We start from the raw sequence: 5,578 nt of genomic DNA on the forward strand, positions 1-5,578 counted from the left end.
CTCTCTGCCTCTTTCTCTCTCTGTCTGTCGCTCTTGAATAACTAAACAACAAAAAAAATTAAAAAATATAAATTTAAAAAAAAAGAATCATGATCCCGTTTAGGTCTTTTTTTTAAAGTGTTTCTTCTTACAGAGACAGTAGGGATTCTGTTAATGTAATGGGATTACATTTTTTAAATCTTTTTTAAATTTATTTATTTTAGAGAGACAGACAGAGAGAGAGAGAGAGAGAGAGAATGGGCGCTCCAGGGCTTCCAGCCACTGCAAACGAACTCCAGATGAGTGCGCCCCCTTGTGCATCTGGCTAACGTGGGTCCTGGTGAATTAACCCTCAAACCGGGGTCCTTAGGCTTCATAGGCAAGCACTTAACTGCTAAGTCATCTCTCCAGCCCTAAATCCTTTTCCAAAATGTTTTGTTACTGGTTTTTTGTTTTTTTGTTTTTTTTGGTACAAAACATTTATTTAATATACATGGTAAGGGCTCAAGTAGACTTAATTAAAAAATAATAATAAGACCACAGGTGAAGATACAGAGTCCACACAGAAATCAAGGAAAAGGACAGACCATCTAAGGAAAAATATAAAGATGGCACAAAGAGAGGCTGGACAGCTGGGGTCAGGGCTCTTGGCTGGAGACCTGCTTTGAATAGGTTTCTTGCAGGTACTTCTTAAAAGCTGTGGGGTTTTCCCAGAGCTGGGCAGCTTGTGTGTTCAAAGGGCTGTCGATGTTGGGTTCTCCTAGCAGGATCTGGATGGACAGCAAGATGGTCCTGACGTCATACAGGGCTGACCACTTATCCTTGAGGATGTCCAGGCAGATGTTACCCTGGGTGTCCACGCGGGGTGGTAGCAGGGCGTGAGGAACTTCACTGTGGGTGCGTTGTAAGGGTGACCACTGGGGAACTCTAGGGAGAGTTCACACCTCAGATCTTCATACGCTGCGCCAGCTGCTCCATGGAGGGTCCCTATCCACTTGAAAAGGTTATCTGACTCAGGGCAGGCAGAAATTCCTTTGTCACCAGACATCATGAGGGTCATCAGCTCCTGCTGTAGTCTCTTGCCCACAGGGCCCCGGGCGGTGCCCCCGCTAGGCTCAGCTCCTTTCCGGGTGGTGGTGACGCTGGCAGCAGCTGGGTGGGTTCTGGGAGGCCATCCTGGCTGCACTGGCAAGAAGACAGGAGCTCGAGCATCTCGGCAACTGACTGTTTTTAATGAGGAGATGGTACAATTGGAAACTTTAATTTTTTTATATTTACATATATATAAAATAAAACCCATCAATATGTGCAAAAGAAATTCATAATATGACATTTAATTCAGAGTTTAATTTCCACAAAATAAAACCCACAAATTTCCCCAATGAAATGTAAGGGCTTTCAATATATATCTCTGTACATGGCATATTCCTAAGTATGAAAAATCGTAAGCTATGGCCACACATTGCACACCATTGTCATAGTTACATACTATTTAAAAGTCGATGATAATGATCTGATTCCATTTCAAGGTTTTATCTAAAGGGAGTTGCAAATAGATATTTCTTTTTTTATTTTCTTCATATGTTTATTATCTCTTGGTGCAAACTAATGAGCAACTGAGGACATATCATAATTTTATGAGACGCTGGTTATATATTCAAAGGCACCAACAGAATTAAGCTATGGGAAACAGTTTACATGCAATATTTATCTGAAATCAGATGATTTCAATAATATCTTGAATTTTAAATTTGATGTAAACATTTATGGCTAATCCCAACCCAAAGGCATGTCCAGTCTCTTCTTACTTTGATGTACAAGAAGCAATCACCATGAACTAAATTAGAACATCATAAATGAAGATATTCCACTACAAAAACTTTAGGAAAAGGAGATTTTATCAAGTGTAGAATGGAATACCTTTTCTTAAAAATGGAATATGGTCATCCTGACTAATATTTCCATACCCGAAATTCTGGAAATACTTCCTCTCCAAAGGATGATCCTTGAGCAAACCTAATTCATTGAGTTCGTATTCAATTGCTTGAAGTCTATGAAACCATCTGGCAGAGTTTGGAAAAAAAATCTAATAAGACCAATAAGTCATGACATGAAGTTGATTGGTGTCTGTTGCTCCAGGTGGGTGTGGGGTGGATGCCATCTTCCAAGCTAAGTGCTGAGACCCATACAGAGAATCCCGGGGAGACCAGTGAAGGAAAGGCTCTTCCCTATCTGTCTCCAGTCTGGGTTCTGGGCTGGAGTCAGGAGCATCACTTCATCTGGGTTCTACGCTAGAGTCAGGTCCAGGTTTGACTATGGGAATTTAGCCTAGTGCTTTCTTGTTTCTCATTTGTGTGTTTATAAAGGACTAATGGAAGGTTTTTTTCTAATCATGAAAGACATGTATAAATGATAAAGGAATCAAAAAGCAAGCTTCCATTCCTCTAGCAGCTGCTTATGGGTAAAGTCCTTCACAGAGTGTCCATTTCCTATTCCTAAGTGTACTTTGTAAGTTTGCATTTTCTTGCTTCTTTCTCTACCAGTTTACACTCACGGTGTGTGAATAGCAGATAAATGGCAAATTCCAGAATCTTTTCCAGGATATGAAAACTGTCGTTGGCTGGCTGATGGAAGCTAAAATGAAAGTCAAGCAGGGAATGCCAAGGTCATCCTGGGCTTTTTCTGTTGAGCTAACTTTCTGGGCCCTTCTTGTCCACCTCTGTGCATGGCAATGGAAGGGACAAAGCAGGATCTGTCTGTTGTGTCAGTGCCCAAGACTGCAGTGGGCATTCTGGAAGCCTCCCTGTGTCCTGACCCCAGACACACTCACAGGCCTCTCCCACATCAAAGATCTGTAGGCTAAGCTTACCCTTATCACCAAAGTGCCCCTGTGTCACGCACAGTGCAGCAGAGCACCCTGTGTCATGCACATCATTTCATCTGTGGGGGAAGAAAATGGCTTATGTTCCTTATTATAGTCATCACATCATTCAAGGAGTGGATGATGGGGGTCAGCTCAATGGGTAAAAGGTTTGCCTGAGGACCTGAGTTTGTTCCTCAGAGCCCATCAGAAAAATCCAACCATAGAGTCTTATCCCAGTGCTGGGGAGGCAGAGACAGGGCGATTCCTAGGGCTCATGGTTCAGCCAGTCTAGCCTAATTGGTAAGCTTCAGGCCATTGAAAGACCTTGTCTCACTATGGACAGACCCTGAGAAATGACATTTGAAATTATCCTATGACCTCTAAATGCATACACACACACACACACACACAGGAACATGTACTTGCACCCAACAAAACCAGCAAGGACCTGTGGCTAAGCTGGATGGGTCATCTCAGCGTCAGGGCTCTACTGTGGTTTTGCTTTCTTGTTGGAAATTCAGACCTCAGTCCTCCCACACTCCTTCTGCCTCCCTGTGTCCTAACCCCAGAGATGCTCACAGGCCTCTCCCATATCAAAGATCTTTAGGCTAAGCTTACCCTTATCCCCAAAGAACCTTTACAATTGAGTGGACTGAGACCAGGGAAAGGCAAATAGGGCAGCTATCAAACTTCAGACAGAATTTCTGAGGGCCTGCACTGTGAGGGAATGCATCAGCTCAGATCTAACAGGGTGAATGTGGCCTCTGGTGACAGATCATGGAGTCTGGCAGCAAAGGCAGAAGTTTGTTTCTTGAAAGCCAAGCCTGGGGTAGAGAGACCCAAACTCCTGTCTTCTTAAAGACTACTTTGACTCATGTCCCCAAATGGTCTGGCCTGGCAGCTGATTCAGCTCAAGTGTCACTTAGCACGGAAAATGTCCTGGATGGAGAAGTGCAGAAAAAAATCTCTCATGATCCCTCAGTGTTCTTTACAATGCTAGAAGGTCAAACGGCTCAACACAGAAGTTTGAGTAAGAAGGAGAAAGGGGGATGGAGATATGGCTTAGTGGTTAAGCGCTTGCCTGTGAAGCCTAAAGACCCTGGTTCAAGGCTCAATTCCCCAGGACCCACATTAGCCAGATGCACAAGGTGGCGCATGCATCTGGAGTTTGTTTGCAGTGGCTGGAGGCCCTGGCGCACCCATTCTCTCTCTTTCTCGCTATCTGCCTCTTTCTCTCTGTCTGTCATTCTCAAATAAATCAATAAAAATAAACAAAAAAACTTAAAAGGAGAAAGGGCTACACGTTACAGAAAGGGCAGACTCTTGGAATATGTTCAAACGTCTGTTGTCTGTGACATACTTAACATGTATGAGGCTCTGAGCTCCATCCCTAGCTCTGAAAATGTATGAAAAATGAATTAGTTTCCAAAAAACCCACTAATGTAATATGCTATTAGAAAATACTTAAGATCTGTTAACAGAATACCACTGACTGGCATTAAACTATTTGCCCTTTAATGCGCTTGCTTGGCTTTTCAAATATAAATCAAAGTTCCTGAAGCAGTTTGACTAACGCTCCTTAATCCTCCAGGCAGGGTTGGCATACATGCATTGCAAATACTAAGTACTCTTTATATATTTCTTTTTATTTTTGTGTGTGTGTGTGTGTGTTTATCCACTGGCTTGTTGCTGTACTTGTTGTTGTGGCCTGTGAGGAAGCATCTTTAAAAAAGAATTTATTTGGGCTTGTTTCAAGGGGGACATTTCATCATGGCAGCAGGAGCAGGAAGCCAGCTGTTTACACTGTATCCATCATCAGGAGAGAGAGAGAGAGAATCAACAGGAAGTGAAGTCAGGCTATAAATCTCAAGGCCAGCCCCCAAAGACCCTCTTCCTTCACTAAGGCTTTACTCCTGAAGGTTCCCAAACAGTGCCACGAGCTAGGGTCCAAGTGTAAACACATAGGAGCCTATGGGAGATATTTCACATTCAAACCACAACATGGGTCTTTCTTCTCTGTATTTTAGATAGAACGATGTGCTCAGGAGCTCAAGTGTGGCTTTGCATAATGCTGGGAATCCTGAAGCAAGCCACCCTGGCTTGTTCTCTCCAGTGCTGAATAAAATGTAAGAGGGGACAAAGAGGATGTCATGACCCTAATCCTAACAGCAGAAATCCAGAATGTACAGCAGAGACTAGGATCCTTCTGTCTGACATGATCAGTCTTTTCCACTGGAGGATAGTAGAAAATGGCCATTTTTGCATGAGGTCAGCTGGATGCAAAGCTGTAGGAGTAGTAAAGTGCAGTCTGGGCTGGAGAGATGGCTCAGCTGTTAAGGTACTCTCCTGAAGCACATTCTAGCTTTTGTGTATGTCTGTACGAGGCCACGAGGCTGTATGACTTACACAAACTGTGTGCTTCTGGGAATCTGGGGTAAAGAATCCACATCCCAGGGGCTGGAGAAATGGCTCAGGGGGTAAAATGCTACCATGCAAGCACCAGGGCAGGAATTTGATCTCCAATGCCCATGTAAAAGCTGGGCATGATGGCATGTGATGGTCATCCCAGCACTGGGGAAGTACAGACAGGAGAATCCCAGGGCTCACAGGTCAGCTAATCTAGCTGAATACGAGCGAGCTCCAGGCTCAGTGGCAGACCTTGCCTCAAAACATAAGATGGAGAGCAATTGAGGAAGACACCTGTCGTTAACCCCTGGATTCCACATGCATATGCAC

At 43.7% G+C, this 5,578-nt stretch overlaps 1 pseudogene; it reads right to left on the reverse strand.

Annotated features, from left to right (window-relative positions):
- Positions 1-595: 595 nt before the first annotated feature.
- On the reverse strand, positions 596-1,154 carry LOC101607871 (annotated as a pseudogene).
- Between the last annotated feature and the right edge of the window lie 4,424 nt (positions 1,155-5,578).

The sequence above is a fragment of the Jaculus jaculus genome, chromosome 12 (genome assembly GCF_020740685.1).
Source record: "Jaculus jaculus isolate mJacJac1 chromosome 12, mJacJac1.mat.Y.cur, whole genome shotgun sequence".
Taxonomy (NCBI): Eukaryota; Metazoa; Chordata; class Mammalia; order Rodentia; family Dipodidae; genus Jaculus; species Jaculus jaculus.